This window comes from Photinus pyralis, unplaced genomic scaffold (assembly GCF_008802855.1).
Source record: "Photinus pyralis isolate 1611_PpyrPB1 unplaced genomic scaffold, Ppyr1.3 Ppyr1.4_LG2, whole genome shotgun sequence".
Classification (NCBI taxonomy): Eukaryota; Metazoa; Arthropoda; class Insecta; order Coleoptera; family Lampyridae; genus Photinus; species Photinus pyralis.
In genome coordinates, this window is record NW_022170403.1 from 48,766,584 (window position 1) to 48,786,407 (window position 19,824).

A 19,824-nucleotide genomic window follows, 5' to 3' on the forward strand; every position below is an offset into this window, starting at 1 on the left:
AATTAAGCATAATTACCCACGCGAATGTATTTCCATGACAACAATAAACGTCAAAATAAATTATGGAAGTTGCTTTTCATTTTGCTATTGATTCTATTCGAACTTTTGGGCTCCAAGCTAATTCGTTATGAGTGATTAAATTAAAAGATGTGGTGATAAGTCGGTTGTCGAAATTGATTAACAAACTAAGAAGAATGTTCCGGTTAATACGACAAAATTTCGCGTCATTTCACTGGTGGAAGTTTGACAAATGTCATTGAATAATCGCATTGAATTGTCGCTGAAATACCACACGTGAAATTATCACTTATAATTGCACAAGAGGTTTGTATTTTACCGAGTAAATTTGGGTTGTTTAGGTAATGAAAATCTGTTGCCTAGCAATTAGACGAGAAAAACTGTCAACTAATAAAAATGCGACACCGCAGGTGGAGCATTTTTAGGTTGACAGTTTTTCGAGTTCAATTGCTAAAAGGCAACAGATTTGAATTGCAACAACACAAATTTACTCGGTTTAAATACAAACCTCGAGTGTAATTCGGCAGGACAATTTAACGAACAAGAAATTCGCATAACTAATCAATTACTGACAGACGTCAAACTAGTCATATGGGAAAGGATAATGCGATAATTGGTTCGAAAATGAATAAGTGAAAAAACCACTAGTGCATTTGTCGCTGGAAAAGTTGCAGGTAACTTTTGCCGCTGTCAAAGTGACAATTTCACTGCGGCTTATGCGATTTTTTATACATGAGTTGAATTGTCGCTGAAATACCACACGTGCAATTATCACTATAATTCGTTCCCATTGGCGCAGCAATTTGAAATCGAGACATTTCACTGGTTGAAATGTGACAAATGTTAGATGAATTGAATAGTCAAGTTTATTCCTACTTGGAGCAACTTTAAGTTATCACCTCGACAACCAAGAAAAGAATTACATTACTGCACAATTGCTCCTTCCATAGAAAGTGCATGTTTCAGAATGAATCACAGTGTCTACTAGGGAATCGTCAATTTGATTTGGGTGGATGGTGGAAATACGTTTATTTGCAGAAGTATTTTCTCACTTGCATACATGATTTACGATCAACTTGAATTGTTCAGCCCTTTTACTATTATCGCCACCATACTATTACAACAATCCTGGAATTTCAAGGTTGGATGGGATGATCCATTATCAGATGATATCACTACAAAGTTCAAAAAATGGAGAAAGTAACTATCTAAATTACAAGAACTGAAAATTCCTCGTTGCCTCGAGGTATATCATCTGTTACAAGGATTTACTGATGCAAATACGCATTTGAATTTTTTGAATTTGTGCATATTTGAAGTCTGAATTTAGAACCAGTACATGTATTCAAACGGTGATATGAAAGATCAAAGTTGCTCCCAACAGGATTTGATTATTCCTCGTTTAGAGTTGTTGGGTCGTTCCATTTGGGCAAGACTTGGTGCCAATATAAAAAATGATTTCGAATTTCCTGAAATCGGGATTAATTATTGGTCTGATTCTACAACCGCATTCACCTGGATCAAAAAGAGCAGAAAATTGGGGTACATATATCCATAACCGTGTAGCAGAAATAAGAATCTTGTATTGTGGACACGATTAGAATCATGTTCCTGGTCCCTGGAATTATAAATCCTGCTTTCCCGTGGAGCATTCATTCCCTACATCAATCATTGAATCATGATGGTGAGAGGGACCAAGGTTATTAGATCCTAATAGCCTAAAACCAGTGAATCTATTGATGGAGAAGCTGAAAATAAGGAAAAAGAAAAGACAATTGTATCTTCCCTAAATATCAACAACAAATATGTAATGTTAAAAGTAATGAACTATTCTAATTTTAACAAAATGATTCGAGTTATCGCTTACCTTTATCGTTTCATACATAACTGTAAATAGAGTGTGTTCAGTATTAAAAAAGGCAGAAGTGACTCGGAAAAGTTATGTGGAGAAATAAGTGCAGATGAAATGAGAAAAAGTGAGTATTTCATTCTTAAGTTTATAATAATAATAATGAATGTCTTTTCCACGTTCGGTGTTTAGTGAATAGGTGAAATGGATGTTTTTTTACTGTTCAAGATAAGATAAAGAAAATACATCTTTTTATTGATGCTAATAGGCTCATAAGAATCAATGTATTTAACTGATCCTAACAAAGAATTAACCTGTCCTATTGCATTACCTTCAACGCATGAAGGATAATCTGGACCAATCATTAGTGTTGCTGGAGTTACGATATTGATATTGATATTGTGCGCAGTTCAAAGCAAGCTGATCAATGGCTGCAAAGGACTGCATGCAATTTTTACAGGACCGGGACTACTTTTCTTGCATGAACCGCGCAATGGGGCCATCCCGCCTGCATTTTTTATTTCTGATCCACAAAGTACACTAAAAATAAAAAGACCTGTGTGTCCTCAATTTTTATTTGCGAGTAAAATAAACCCAAAATAAATTATTGAAAAGCTGTGTTTTTAGTCCGATTTTGAAACGCTTCAGACTAAATACGTCACAAACCTACAACCAATCACGTACAAGTGAGCTGGCAACCTTACGCGAGGGTCTGACGTTTGTCACATTTGACGTTTTGAGAGGGATGTTCAACTGCATCTAGCACGAAAGTGACAAGTGCCTGTGACAGATGACGCAAGTTATAAATGCCATTCTCCTGCAATATTGCCAAGTTGTTATGTCATCTGAATGGTTCTAGGAGCTGATTGGTCGGGCTTATTACGTCACAGAGCCCGCCACAATCATATCGTTTTGAATAAACCTTTAAAACCGCACATGTTCATTATTTTTTTGCTAATCAGCCTCTATTTTTAAATAAACTTTTACTGTCCAAAAAAATGTTTTATGGTTTCGGGTACACGCTTATTAAATTAGAACTGCGGAATTCAACTATACTGTAAACCCCCATTCTACCGATTAATCTATTGTTTTTGTGCCACCAACCTAGTCCAATATAGCGGCGACAACTATGATGCTGAGGGCCGCACTGATTGCCGATTGTTTCTGGGATTGCTTTTAATCCTATTTATTTTTGTGATTTTCATATTTCTTCAAGCAATCAAAATTTAACATTTATTTGAGGTTAGCAACTTTCTGCTTCGTTACGTTACAATGTATCCTAAGAATCCCTCTGTAGATATGGAGATGTTTGTAAGAGAAATAAAATTAAGAAACGGTAGAGAGCAGCTTAACTTTGTGTTTGTTCAGAGATGGCTTGGAGCTGCCGTGTTTCAGTTCAGAGCAGAAGTGTTGGCACCGACATTACTCAGTGCCAAAGTGTCTTAAAGTGTCCAAAGACAAGGCGTTCATGTCGGGATCTCGTGTCTTTCATGTTTCTTCAATTCTTTACGCCCTTACGCCTCTGTCCGTGTAGATAGCTTTGAATAAGTTTTACGTCAATGTACTGTTACCTGTTACATATCTTATCTTTTAATTTGAAATTCATTCCTCTCAGTTTAATATTATTGGATCTATACTTCGAAATAATACTTTGATGTGGAATATTATAAACATACAATTCCAATTTGAAACGCGAATATTTTTAACATAAAATTGTGTGGTGTCAGTATACTTCTAAACATTAAAAAATTCGCTAAAATTAACATACATAATATTAGTGAAGTTATATAATAATCACCATGAATTATAACTAGAACTAGAACAATGTAGGTATAGGTGGAACATTTAATAAATTTATTATTAATATATAATCGATGAAAAAAGGCGTGCTACAGGTTTTTGTGCTGTAACAGTGTAAACCAAGCAACATTTGACTTTTCGGAAACTTTTACTTACACCTTTTTTAATAATTGGTATGTACAGTATAATAATTTTAATAGATATGCTCGCGTTGACATTCATCATCACCTTTGTTAAGATTGCATTAAAGTTGAATGCCCATGCCGATTTTTTCGACGTTGGACTATGGAGCACTTGAAAAGTGAGATATCACCTTTCGTGGTTCATTGATTAAGTGTAGGAATATCTACCTACGTTTGAATAATAAATAAAGTTAATGTTCTCTTTAGAGTTCAAGGCGAGACGTGACATTAAAAATAATTTTATTATAAAGTTGATGCCTGTAAATAAATAATCAGAAACTCAAATCCAGGCCGGGGTGAGGTGAATACACACAATTGCCGAAAAAATAGTAAAAGATTAAATGCGTCCTTGATAGTGCCATTAATAGCAAGAATCTACATGAAAAGATCTACGCCGCCGACGCCGATTTAGTTACGTAATACCACAACTCCACCGCAGTCAGTACTTCAACGAATATATCGACGAAGCCACGTATTCGGTCGGTCCGTCGGCGTCACTGGCCTCGTTCGTAATGCTAAATACGTCATTTAAAGATTTATATAATACAACAGCTGATTGCAAAGACCGGACAAATTATCTCTACGTTTGATTGTTTACGTTTTCAAAGACAGGATAACCCAAATATCGCTGGCGTGTTGATAGGCCTCTCTCTTATTGCATTACCTGTACGAATATTTTTTTACTCCTACTGCCTGCGATTTCCTCAGTTACGGTCTTACAGCGAACACGGAAGTTTGTAGTACTCTAATAGTGTCTACCTGTGAAATATAAATCATTTTCGCATTCTTAATAGCTCCATTTGACTCTAAACATCAAGGTGAGTCAATAAGTAATTAAATATTAATATAATAGTTGTGCTACCGCTGTATGTACACCCACGCTTTTTTTTGTAACCTGCACACCTAAACACAGCGTGTACACATGCACTAAATATGTATTGTTGTACTTAGATTATTGCAAAACACTGTTAGTATGTCGTAACATTCAAGAGAGTAAATTGTAATTTAGCAACTGTCGCCTTTAAAATAGTTTCAAAAGTTAATGGTGCTATATTTAGAAGACGATGTGTCTGGCTGGCTGTTACGTTGATATTTCCCAGAAATTAAGGAGCGTTACTGGGAACTGGCATAGTCTTTCATTTTAAATGTGTTACTACATCCCCATCTCTTCTTTTCACAACTTGATGTTATCTAGATTCCAACTATCGATTTAGTCTGCTAGGCGCCACTACGCAAACAAATTAATAAACTTCCGTATCTACGAAACGAAGATAAAATCACTTTTTGTGTAATAAAATAGCGGGAATCAATACTACATTAACACGACGCTGGCACAAATTGAATAAAAATGTCAAGGCTAATGCTAATAATAAACTCTTCACCATTAACCCCCTAACGTGTGCCTTGCGTTAGGAGTGCTATTCTTTTATAGTTTAGTAGGAATGTATCAAAGGAAAGGTCAAAAAAGCAAAGGGTAACAAAGTGTTAATCGATATCGGAGATGTATTAAACATTTCCTCACACTATGACGAGTAATCATAAAATAGTGCGAGTATATGACAGCATATTATAAGATCAAGTTTACCCAAAGATTTTTATGGAGAAAGCTGGAAGTTCGGAGTGATCCTAAGTCTAAGTTAGTAGTGAAAAGTCTCCTAAGGTGCACATGAGCTGCAAAGTAATAGGGAGGCCGACAACGTTTTTTTATCAAGATCGTCCCAAAGACGTTGGAAATAATGACTAATGGGGCATGGTATTCGAAAGGTACCGGCGTCCCTTGTGCATCGCCGCATTATTCCCAACGTCTTTCCGACTATCTGGATAGAATACAATCTTGGCGTCCCGATTACTTTGCAGCTCTTGTGCACCGGGCCTAAAGTTCCCTTTAACTTGTAACGCCATATTGAAAAACGTTGACCAGTTTCTCTTTTATATTAGATATCCACGGAACTTGATACTCCTAGTTTAAACAAATTCGTTTAGCCGCTTGTGAGCAAGAGGCAAAGAGTGCACTTTCAAATTTGTTTTTTTCGATTTTAATAGCCCTTATGGACATTTCATGCCTTAACGAGAATACAAACATGGAATAATTTTTAATTTTTGATCGAATAACACCAATACCAAGTCTGTAAGTGGTGTAGTTCCGGAGCCTTTGTCACTCAGACAGACAGACATCAAGAGCGAAAAAGTGCACTTTTTATTTTTTTTTTAAGTGAAAGTGAAAAAATTAAGGTTCATTGGGTCTATTAACTTGCAATACGATGGGCGAATCAGCTAATACGTAATACCGATATTTCTATGGGCAGTGTGAAAGCAAGTAAATATCTCTGGAGTCTTAAGAACTATCAGAATGAAATTTGATTTCTAGATTGTAGATATAGTAAATAGTGTATCTGCGTTGATGGTTTTTAACTAATTAAAGTTTCCGGTTTTACCGGTAGTTAACACTATTGGTAAGTGCCAGTGTGTATATCAAGTTTTAATACAACATTTTTGCGATTACAAATAACAGGATTTGAGCTCCCTTTCTTTATCTCTGTTGCAAAGATGAAAGCAAGACATTTCAGTCTTCTTGGGATTAGGACAAAGTCGCCATTTGATATAGTAATCCACCATAATCTGTAAATCTTCATTAAGAAGATTCTTCTAACTTATGGAACGTATTATTTTGGTATATTGGTATGTTGGTAAGAGCAATATCTGTTGTATAAATAAACTTCCTGCAAGAAGTTGGTGGTAGGCTCGGTGGTAGGTATGTCACTTGCATGAACCGTGAAAAGTAGAGGTGTAAGTACCGATCCTTATGGCAAACCACTATTAAGGCATTTAAATTTACTACACTTGTCAGTTGTCCCCAATGAAAACTTTGAATTTACGATTCGACAACATCTTATTGACTAAGGTTATGCTCGAGGTTATGTTATAATTCTTCTGCAAGGAACCAATTTATACAATTATTTATGAATAATGGCATCTTTCCAACCTCGTTTCCAACAGTGTCGAAGTAAGATCAATAAACGGTGCACCTGTTTTTAATTTTAGTTTAGGGGTCAATCGGGTTAAATTTTCTTTTCTAGAAGCAATCAAACAAATTTCTCTCCAAAAGGATTATTGTTAATTTTTCTTTAAATGATTTCGTATTCTAAGATTGAATTCTGCACTTATATTATTTTAAATTTTTTTGTCTCCTCAACACTTCTTTTAGGTTATTAAAATCTTCTTTCAGATTGCTACCTGTGATATCGGTTTGAAAATCACCCGTACCTTAAGACCTACCAGAACATTTGCATTTATTTTTTATTATACCTGAATCACAATCTCCGTTTTAAACACTCAAATGCGTGCGAAAAAAAGCCTTTAAAACACACGTGCTTTAAAATTGCTGAGTAATGATACCTACTTCAAGTATGACTTTTTAAACTGTCATCTGGGTGAAATAAAAAATCCTCTTAGGTCGCTTTCTGTAAATGCAGAACATTTCTCTTAGGTCGCTTTCTGTAAATGCAGAACATTTCTTTGGCTTGTACCTACCTATACTTTGGTTGAAGCTTTCACAAATGCGCGTAATTTAGGGTATGCTTCCAAATCTGTTCCACTTTTTAATCGCAGTATTGTTTGAAGTTTTGAATGAATGCACCAAAAGATAGAAGATTTAAATACCTTTGACATTTCCTTCATATATGCCAGCATTATCGATGCATTTAAGACTTTAAGACTTACTACTCGTAAGTAACTTCCTAATCAACAACTTTTCATATTCTTTATAATAGGCTTTACTGGATTTGGATTTTACACCTACCAACGTTTGTTTAGCTTTTACAACAAGCGATTTAACTACCTTGTTCAACGGTAACCGTTTCATTCACAAAGACGATGATTTTTATAAGCAAACAGCAAGTGGCATTTCCATGCCAGTTGTGAAATTCCGAACAACCCGCCCACTTAAGTATACATGTATTCGAGTATAACGTCAATATGATTTCATTGTATTTCCTATTTTTAAATTATACTGTAGGTATAATAAAAAATACTATAAGATACACGTGTATAATGGTCTTTAAAGCACTTGCAACGTTAAAGGCACTCCCCTTCGCGTGGTGCCACTAAACTCGTTGCTCGTGCTTTAAAGACTTGATTATACACTTGTATCTTAATATACTATTTTGAGACGGTTGCCTGGAATTAGGGATAAACCGTAAGGAACTGGATTATATGGAATAAGTTGATATTGTGGCAAATTTCTTCTAAGCATAAAGGATAATTTGTGCATGCACTTGTAAAAGATTCAGTGATCTAGAAAACTGTTTGTAAAGGCTATTAAATCCAAAAAATAAATTTATTTGAAAGGGCACTCTTCGCTTCTTGCTCACAAGCGGCTTAACGAATTTTTTTGTTCTTTGTCGACATTTGTTTTAATACAAACGATCAAAAATTGATTTGATCAGGTTTTAATCGAAGTTGCAATCGATATAATGTTCGTAATTGATTGTCGAATACGCGTGTATTTTGAATTAAATGATCTATACTTCATTCATTATAAGAAGGTAGTAGATGGCGCTGGGTTTGAAGATAAGCACACACAGGAAAAATATAAAACTGCACCAAATTATTGTAAAGTAGAAATACCTAGCACTGCAAACACAAATCAATCTTTGACATTAACAGTTAATGACACTTCAATAGTTTAGATGCCAACAGAAACTACCAGCTTGCAAAATTCGCCACCCGTTTTATGTTTCAGCGTAATACTGACTTGTGTTTTAACCAATCACACTGAAGGTCAAATCTTCCCTATGTTTTTTACCGCTACCTTCTTAAAATGAATACAGTATAGTGAGCGAGATGATAGTATGTACACAACAAATTTCGTGGAATTCGCTCCATTTTCGTTGTCCGGCCAAGAATTGCAGTGGAACGTTTTTTTTTCGAATTTTAAACAACTAATTCCAGATTCATCATTTTCATGTTCAAAAACTCCCAGATACCAAATTTCGTCCAAATCAGAATTTTTTCTCACCCCCAAGTAGGGGTGCGCCCTTTCGTGGTAGGAATTTTGAATTTTTTTTAAATCGAATAGCAATAGGGCATACCTGACTACCTATTCAAAGACGTGCCAGCCATCTTTGTAACTCTTTTGGTTGCTGAGAAAAAAATTAAAGAAAAAATCCAAATTTCACCATTTCTTTGGGAGTGGCTCCTAAACGAAACACGTACCCACGGTTTATTTGGAAAAAGTCAGGGAAAAAGTGCTTGTCTTGATCCCCTCTATCGCCCAATTTTTTGTACATACGGCCATGTAACGTAACACCCTATATAGGTATTCACATTGGGTATGATAAGAAAATTATGTCAAATTTGTTATGACCACTACCAAGTAGTGTTATTATGTCGTAGACATTTTGTAAAATCCTTCATTTTATATAATCCCTAGGCAGTTGATAAAACGCGGGTGAATTGTGGTATAGTGGCCTTTCTAGGGCTAAGGAATTGGGTTCCCTTCCCTTTCGAGAGCGATAAACGGTATCCCTTATCTATCTAGAGAGGGAAGGGAAACTACTCCACACGGCAAATTGTCAGCGTTTCACAAAGTACCTACGGCGTATACAGAGTGGCCCAACGAGAAGTATACAGAGGGCTTTTAGGGTATTAAATTTAGAAATTTCGAAAAATCCTCGAACACGTCAATTTTGTGTTCGAGGGGGACAACTTTTGGAATACAAATCACGAACCCAAGTCTTCACCCCTCTACGTAGGGAGCTTAACCCCTAAAATTTTAAATGGAATCCTATGGCACATGGCACATTATTTGAAAGCCAATTTAATCGTGATTACTAATCTGCTTTGTTTTTTTAATTCTATTGATTCGTTTCGGAGATATTCGCATTTGAAATGGTTTTTTTCCCCAGATTTAAGTCCTTTAGATTACTTCTTGTGGGGATATTTAAAGAATAAAGTTTATGCTACTCCGCCCGCAACATTACAAGGGTTGCGAGCACGTATAACCATAGTGTAAGAATAGAATACACTATGGTATAACTCAACAATTTCGAGCGATTACCCCTGAAATCTTGCAACATGTACGGCAGCATTTTGAAGCAAATCTTTATTATTGCATGGAAGCAGGCGGAAGGCAATTCGAGCATTTATTGAAATAAATGTTGTGTGTTTAAAGTTATTTGTTATTTTTTGCACAATTTAAACCTTTTTTAATACAAGGTGACTTAGATCGCATTTGTTTTGGTTTTTTAAGAAAAAACCATTTCAAATGCGAATATCTCCGAAACGAATCAATAGAATTTAAAAAGCAAAGCAGATTAGTAATCACGATTAAATTGGCTTTCAAATAATGTGCCATTTGCCATAGGATTCCATTTAAAATTTTAGAGGTTGAGCTTCCTACGTAGAGGGGTGAAGACTTTGGTTCGTGATTTGTATTCCAAAAGTTGTCCCCCTCGAATACAAAATTGACGTGTTCGAGGATTTTTCGAAATTTCTAAATTTAATACCCTAAAAGCCCTCTGTATACTTCTCGTTGGGTCACTCTGTATATAAGTTTGCAGCTTCGAAAGACCCGTGCTAACTTGGTAGCACTGGAAAAACCGCGACGATTTCGTACTTTTAGTTTTTTCCGTATAAGTTCTAAACTATGCGTTTTGTTAAAAAAATATGTTATGCGTTTTTACGGGAGGCAATTGCTACGAAACCAGCATTACAGAACCAGCTATGCTGGTTCAATGCTTACTGATTTGCAGCTCTCCAAAATTTGACAATTTTTTGCACAAAAAAATGAAAGTTTTGGTCAATTTTCGATGGACACACTCATTTTACGGAAAAAATCGTCGGGAGATGTTGTAGCAAATCAGCTTTAATTTAAGCACAGAACTACGTCTCTAGTCTCATAAATCTTAAAAATCGAGAAATGGAAAAGCTGAATTTTTCTCAAAATTGCTCTGCTTAGTCCTCACACTCCTCACAATAATTTAAGAGTAGTTTGGAAGAAAAAACCATGCACATCCACAAGAAATTTATATTAAAACTATTAATATTGTATTTATACTGTTATTTATTAAAAAATATTTATTTATGTTATTATTGATATCCTGATATTTATTAAGCATACTTACCCAATGCATTACAAGGACATAATTTTTGGTAGAATTGTTCTGTTCGTGGGCGGTTCAAAATTGTCTGATTCGGCCTGATCCTTTTTCAATTGTTGGTGAGTGGATTCTCCTCGTACAACAGCTGATCTTTCGATACGTACTGCCTCACTGTAAGCCCATGAAAACTCAGTACAGTGCAGAACTTTAGAGGATGTTTTGAATCAAACTTTCTATCTATGTATGTATGCTATCGTCTCCAAAGAAGAAACGAAAGAATTACTTCCGTTTGTTTTGTATTGGCATATGGTTTTGACCAACAGCTTAACAGATTCAGGAATCCCAGAGTCAGTATCCTGTAAGAAAGTAGCGGATACTCACTGAACGTCATTTACCTCGTCATTTACCATTAAACGAATGTCTTGCAAAAGTATCCTTTTATTGTACCAGTTGTCGTACAGAATTTTTTTTTCGACCAATCTGACAAAACGTCATGTTCTTGCCAAACCGTTTCTCAAGGTGGCTTTTGATGGTTGAGAACTGACATTCCTCCCTGTTTCCGACGATAGGAAAGAATACATACACTCCATACTCTCAGTAATATTTTTGGCACAAAATGCCCTCTTTTGAGTTCAGTGGTCGGTTTAGATTTGCATAGTTTGATGCAGAATTAATTGTGGTACCTTCAGCTGCAACTAAGTCATTCACGTTACTTTCTGATGCATGCGTCCTGAACACTGATTTGGATTTGGAAAGGAAAGAGCGTCGAGATCCTCTTAGTCCTTATTGTCTCATCACGTTCTTTTCAAAGACGACCCTTCTCACATTTTACCAAATATATTCCAACGTAACAACTAGACTTTTAAAGAACTAAACAGAAAGCAATCTTGTGAAAAATGCAGTTTTCCCATTTTTTTGATTTTTAAGATTTGTGAGTGAACTGTTATGACCTATATATTTGCTACATCTTTCCCTATGATTTTTCCCGTAAAATAAGTATTTTCCTCAATATCGGAATCGAAAATTTACCGAATCTTAAAATTGCACTTTTTTGAAAAAAACTGTCACACTTTAGAGGGCTCTATCTCAAGTATCGAACTTACAGAGCTGGTTCTGTTCTCAAATTGTAGCAAATTTATTTTATAACAAACCCCATAGTTTAGGAAGTTGAAAAAAACAAAAGAAGTGCGAAAATTTTGCGGTTTTTCAAGTGCTGCAAAGTTAGCCTAAGCCTTGCGAAGCTGGTAGTGGTCCTAACAACATACTAAAAAATAACTAGCCGTTCGTTGGCGATTTCTAGTGTTAGATATAGCTAACCTAGCTTACTATTTAAATCTGCCAATTTTATTTCCTATCGCATCCTTCGTACTAAAATGATCACGATTTCTTTACGAATATTGTCTGTGAATTTGAGTACACTCAGTTTATATCTGCAAATGGTTTTGTTGTTATTGTTATTAGCCTATTACTTGGTTTCTGTAATTGCTCACTCAATGGATTCTTTTAATGTCATTTGACTTGACTTTCAGGTAGGGAACTCGGAAAGTGACACATGCTAGCCCGGAAAGAAAGTGGATAATCAGTGTTTGAAGGTTAGAAATTGAGATATTATACTAATCGATTGTGAGCAAAATTACTACTCCCCAGGAAGAAAGAGTACCGCTCGGAGTACCGTCTTGAACCCTAACTTTGGAGAAGAAAGGCATTTTTAACGTGCTTACCTGTACCTGAAATGTATTTCATTCCTTTTTGACGGTTTCGGTATGATACCCAGGCATTTATAAAAAAAAACAAGTTTAAACCTCACATCAGTCGACAATACTAAACTGGAGTGGTGGTCGCATGCGCAAATGTTTAATTATAACCAGGAAGTCGAAATTAGGCGAGATTAGAATGAATGTTTCCACTCGAATCAAATATGGAAGGGTTCCAGCATCTGATAATGAATACAGTTCATCCACTCTTCGTCTGGTACAGTGATAGTAGGTTTACCCCTATGCGTGCCAATGAGAAAGCAATCCAAGCAGAATACAAATAACTTTTATAATTGACCATCTTTTTTTCCTTGTGCAATATAATATTAGTAACCGCTTATAGCAATGACTCTTGAATCATTTGGTGAGAAGCGCCTGGAATGTCTACTTGAGTATGTAGACGTACTTGCCTTTGATTCATTTGGTTGGCGTGAGACATTTGCAATGGGGACAATTACACGCGTGTGGTTTGTCACATGTGATAACAAGTAAAGGCGACTAATGATAAGCTGTAATAATTAGATCACAGATAATGAAGGTAAACGTTCTTTTCTCTTGCAGTAACTCCTTGGACTATAATAAATAGTAAACTGTCGTTTTCATGACATACGACAATGTGTGCATTGTATGTGAGAAGTAGGTATTATGGACATAGAGGGCGATGATAGTCTGAATTGTAAATATAATGGTACTATTTCTGCGTCCAGAAGAGGAACGATTATTAAAAAAATGCGACTGAGGGATCACGGTGCATAAAAAATTGGTAAACTCATTCACCATTCGAATTGTATTCGAATTGTGAAATGTGTTCGTACACTAAAAAAATCATTCTCCAAAAATCAGTTGTTGAGTGGCTCAATTGAAATAGTAGGTACTCATCTTTCAAGATTACTATTGATTCATGGGCAGCAGTGGATCTAAAAACGTTGTCTATAGGAATCTAGATCTTTTCGTAGGAGTGGGAACCCTGGTTCATTCTGTTAGTGCCACCTATATCATTATATGATGACCGAACCTTAGCAAATTCAATAAGACCTGTGTTATAAAGTTTTGTCTAAAAATTTATTTAAAAAGCAGCTTCGACGGTAAGATTCGTGAATATCTTTAGTATGAGAATAGTTTTAATGACATAGTGGGAGATGAACTTCTACTCTCTTATGCGGCAGTTATGCCCCTATAATAAATTATTATGAACTATAAAAGTGTTCTTTCGACAATCCTTTCTGTTTGATTTCACATTGTACCAAACATGTACGCGGTACGATCATTTCTCCGAAGCAATACACTTACTACCACTACAATCTGCTAAACGATTAAGATTTACTAATAGAAACTATTAAACTCGGTAAGAACATTTATCACTAAAATAATGAAAAATCCAGTCTAATTATTTGGGTGAATAAATATTTTGTGGGTATGTCATTGAACGTCACAAACGTCAATCATCGGTATATTATAAATTTAGCGCCACATTTGCTCAAAAATGGAGAAGATGATTGCGTTACTTTCTTTTAATGGGCGAGTTTATAGTAAACCTAACTACAGTGAATATAGAGACAATGGTAATGAGGCAAGCCAGAGTTGGATCCAAGTAGCCTGACAACTCCGATAGACCCCATGGACTTCTTGACTTTTCTCAAAAATTCGCGAGAACAAATCACTCGGTTTTATTCTAGGTTTCTAATTATACTCTTTATCGCATTTCTTTTAATAATGGGCTATTAGTACCTCAAAGTCGCAGAAACCCGCTTGATATCTTGTTTGGTGGTTATAGATCTTCCACTGGTGAAGAAATAAACAAATCCTTTTAAATTTTCTTCCGGATGATGTCCAAATTTGGGCAAAATATTCATTAATACCGAGTTCGACAAGGAAATAAGAAGACACATTACCTTGATGATGCATATGCGCGGAATTTTGGGTTCTTCTTGTCCCGCTGTTCCCTTGACTAACTTGGTAGAGCAAATTTTTTATTTATTCACCAATTCGAGCTTGGAAACAGTACGGCTTTAAGGGACAGGAATGATGCACGATGCTAATGGTGCACATGCATCGCTCATAATTAACTAGGTGCTTATCCATCTTGTTACAAAGTAACTCCAGAACCGCAAAAGATAACTTCTGTACTGTAAGTATTTGGTGATACGTGTATTCTTTGTTTATTCAGTATGCCATTTTTCTTCACCCAGACCGCAAAGATAGGTCCAGTTCTATCTGGTATATACCCGTCTTATCAACGTAGTAAGTATAATGAGATCCGGTAGTCTATCGAACAGGAAACCGCTCATAATTAGCTATGCATGTATGTGTATAACATATTGGTGAAAACGTGAATATTTGTCAAGGTTAAGCATGTATCCTACCTATTGTTTTAAACTACTAGTATAGGTCTTATAATATACGTGTTTACTGTTTGGCAGAAACAATGAGAATTAAATTTGACGCTATGTAAAAATTTAATTAAACCGGGTTTACCGACTACTAACGGTGTCTTAATTAGTTTTTCTTGCATAGGTATTCTAGATTTAAGAAACAAAAGAGAATTTTTTCGTTAGTATACTGAGTTAAATTTCGTCTCATGCTCCGTTGCATTAGTGCATAATGCAGAAAAGAGATACCTAACACAAACAGATTAAACCAATTGCAAAACTAAAATCCGTGTATTAGGAGGAATTTGGAGGAATTCTTCGGTAGATACAATCCAAAATAACTCCTAAAGATATTAGTGTCAATATTCTAAATATAATCTTTATTTTATTAATAAAGAGCAGCAGGTGTACTTGTACAACAGTCGCTCGTTTATTGTAATTCTTCTTGGTAATTGTACTATTTCATTTTTTTGCACTTTCAGTGACAGCTTCACTAATTTTTTTTGTAATTGCGTTAATTTGTTTGAAAATTTTATATGGTTTACCGAATTGTATACTTACTGAATGTGCATTCTTACAAACTTTTTGGTCAATTCTTTTTTAGTGCTCTTTTTAAGAAATCAAAATGTAATGTTTTATTTATTGGGGTTTGTCTATTCGGGCGTATATACATCTGTGGTATATCATTACTTTGGAAGAATTGTTCTAGAACCATGAAAGGTTTTTTTAGTTTGTGCCATTTTTGAAGTGACTACTTACCGCTCGGTATACACTATATGTTTTGGACGGGAGTAAAATCGTCTTGGTCCAGACAGCACCCCATCTACCTATCTGTATAGTTTCCGAGATCCCCATGGTCGCCCTCGAATTTGAATCAGCATGTATATAGTGACTTTAGACTAAATAATTTACTTATTTAAATTCGCTAGATGCGGCTGTAGTTTCCAGATGCGTTGACGTTAATATCTGATTTTTAAAATTTTAAGTTCATTTCTCTGTAAACAATATTCAGTGAAGAAATATTTATTGTCCCTCTCTTGTTATGGGCCCTCAACAGGCTTTCGCCCCATTACAGAGTGACCCGCATAATGCTTTTTAGACGTGCCTCTGCAGAAGGTCTTAAGTTGTTCTATACTACTCCGGTATTTACCTTACAAATTAGGAAAACTGCAGCAAAATCTAATTCGGAGTAGTCGGCAGAATGCTCGAAACTGATTGTTACGTTCATTTATGGCCAACGTGACAAAATTACCTTAGATAAGCACACGGTAAGCTCAGGCAAAGTAGAGGTGGGTCGGTGTGAATATGGGGTTCTGTTATACAAACACAAATAAGCCAAAAAGGGAAGGAAACAGTAAAAGTAATCCGGATAGGCGCCACTTAGTCTTTGATAAATCTAGAGAGAGAGGGAGGAATACTTACTAAAGGGATAAACAAGGTAGACTAAGAGAACCTTATTCTCGTCTTACCAGGTATCACAAAATGGCCAAAACCGTTTCGGTAGAATCGAGGGGGAAGCAAAATGGTCGTATAAAGAAGGAACCAACTTCGACCTCGTACCCCCCGCCACCCCCATGCCTAAATTTTGAATTGTGACGTATCACTTGTGATACATCATTGGAAAGCTCTTAAAAAATGCTTTTCAGAAATACCATACACTGATGCATTTAAACTGCCCATTCACAATTTATGTAATTAAAATGAGTAATTTGAGTATTTGATGAATTTGTCAGTGTTTGAAATAAAAAAAAATTTCTTAGATCTAGATGATGCTTTGGAAAATCAATGACAGCAATTTTTAGTAAATAATAATTTTCTATTGCTTTATTTGTTGATCGGTTATTATTATTTTAGTCTCGTTTTTAGTATTCCTTGGCAAGAAAATTACAAATTTTGAATTTAACTAAAGATTTCATAATGGTGTACACGTTAACCGAAAGAGTTGAAATTATTTTCATCTATGGTTCTGAAGCGCGATCTGCATTTAGAACAGCAGCTGTTTTTAATGCCCGACACCCAGAACGACGTGTCAGTCACACTTATGTTGCAATGTTAGTGACTAAATTTGAAGAAACTGGGTCTGTGGAAAATAAGAAAAGAGACGGACCAAGAATAATGGATGAAGCTACTCAGATTGAAGTTTTAGGTCATTTTGGTGCAAACCCAACATCATCTATTCGAAAAGCAGCGACTATGACCGGACTTTCGCGAGAAACTGTACGACGAACTCTTAAGGTGCACAAATTCAACCCTTATAAGATGCAGATTGTACAGGAACTAACCGAAGACGACTCCGATCGAAGAATCCAATTTTGTGAAATAATGACCGAGAATATTCAAAATAATCCGGAACTGGTGAAAAACATTTGTTTTAGTGATGAATGTACATTCTTTTTAAATGTAAATGTGAACAAACATAACTGCCGGTATTGGGACGATAAAAATCCTCATCTTTTTCGCGAGGGGCATACTCAACGGCCCCAAAAAATTAACGTCTGGGCAGGTATCTTAGGTGATAGCAGTATTGGTCCTCTGTTTATCGAAGGAAATTTAACTGGAGATACTTACCTAAACATGCTACAAAATACCGTCGAGCCTCTCATCACTCATGAAATAGAGAATCAAATAAATCCAATTGACGGAAACATGAATTTGATTGAAGATTTTATACATTTTCAACAAGATGGGGCTCCTCCTCATTACTCTATGGCTGTTCGTGAATTTTTAGATGAGAAATTTCCGGGACAGTGGATAGGACGAAGAGGTCCTATAGAATGGCCAGCACGATCTCCAGATCTGACACCATTGGATTTCTTCCTTTGGGGTCATTTAAAATCGGTTGTGTACAAAACTGAACCAGCTTCCATAGATGATCTTCGCTACCGGATAATCAGGGAGTGCCGTTCACTTTCCAGGGAAGTGTTTAAAAATGTTAGAAATGAATTTGAAAACCGTTTGTGGTATTGTTTAGAACAAAACGGTGAACATTTTATTAAATAAAAGTTGTTTATTTGCGGAGTTCAAATTTTAGTGTAATAAATTGTGAATGGGCAGTTTAAATGTACCAGTGTATGGTATTTCTGAAAAGCATTTTTAAGAGCTTTCCAATGATGTATCACAAGTGATACGTCACAATTCAAAATTTAGGCATGGGGGTGGCGGGGGGTACGAGGTTGAAGTTGGTTCCTTCTTTATATGAGCATTTTGGTTCCCCCTCGATTCTACCGGAACGGTTTTGGCCATTTTGTGATACCTCTAATATAAAAAACGATATCACCCATTGAAAGTTTTAAAAGTGTCACCCTGTATAGATCTGTTATGTAAAAATGGGAATTTAAAATAATCTCTAATAAAAACAAATGAGAAGCCAACACGTAGCCGGGGAAAGTATTTATCCAAAAGGGGCTTCCGCAGAAACAACGGAGCTATAATCATTAAGTGACATTCAAACAAAGTAATAGCACAACTCGTTAGTATCAAAAACCCAAAATGTAATCAAACGTTAAAAGGGAAAAACGACGAAAACAACTAAATTTACCTTTGAATTACGGTCGCAACCTTCTGAGCTCAGAGGACGCGAAACTGCAAATCTGTAAACAGACAGACACACAAACAAAAAAATATAAGAAGGGTAACGATTCGCGTTGCACAATATATCGCCTAAGCAATGGTTAACGTAAGACACGAAGGGTTATTTTTATACGTAGAATTGCAATCAATACTAAAAAGAATCAAAAATTCAAATGACTTTACGACAAAATAGAATTTGGTTTTTACAATCGGTATGAGATATCAAAAAGTGGCATGAAGTCTTAAGGAAAAAATACTATAAAATGTACAAATAACTGAATCTCTCTTCAATGACAAAGCAATCTTATCAATTCAAATGAAAACAAACTTACACGAGCAAGTTCTTCAGAGCAAAAAACATCAGTTCAAATGGGTTTCACACGAAATGGCGGTAATTCTTCAGTCGATAAGGTAGAAATATGCAGGACGTTTTTGACTGGTAATGGCGTCGAAATCTCAATGGAATTCTCTTGCACAATCTCGAAAATCGGGAATTCGCGTGTCCACTTAGAAATATCAATGCACCATCAGGAAGCAATTTACTCCAAAATAAGAAGTAAGAAAACTCAGGGAGTACGAAAGTAGCCGTAAATGGCCTTAAACTTGTAAGATACATCCGCAGAAATGCGTCAGCGAAGTTAGAAGTAAGATAATAAGAGAAAAACTTCACTAATCTTAATACAAACACCACATATAATACCCCAAAAAGGTAGACAATAATGTCAAGCAAGTGTAATGGCGTGTAGCTCAAGTACAAGTCAAGATCGATTCAAGTTCTTCAACAACATCTGCGCGCGCCAACAGCAAGTGGGAGAAAAACGAAAATCTAGACGGGAAGGTTTTAAAAGAAAGCCATATCACAAATAACGGATCGGGTTACAATGTGAACACCTAGATGGCGTAAGGATTGCTATATAAACGTAAGAGTTCGCATAATGTTATTCGAGAAGGATTCCACATCGTAATTCAAATGCAAGCCAAAGCAAAGATTAGACGGTAAAGAAAACAACGTCACATGATCTAAGGTAATTTCCCATCTCTGCCACAGATGAAAAATTCACCTCAGCCCAGGTTGGAACACCCGACCTCCGGATTTATAGTCCAACGCTTTAACCACTGAACCATAAAGCCGGTTACATAAGACGATAAAGGGATATTTTATCGTCGTAATATATATAATAC

At 35.8% G+C, this 19,824-nt stretch overlaps 1 long non-coding RNA gene across 1 annotated transcript; it reads left to right on the forward strand.

Moving 5' to 3' along the window:
* Window positions 1-4,283: 4,283 nt before the first annotated feature.
* Window positions 4,284-13,000, forward strand: LOC116164559. Its single transcript, XR_004143935.1, has 3 exons — window positions 4,284-4,667; window positions 12,479-12,541; window positions 12,597-13,000. It is a non-coding gene; the product is annotated as an uncharacterized LOC116164559 (long non-coding RNA).
* The last annotated feature ends 6,824 nt before the right edge of the window (window positions 13,001-19,824 follow it).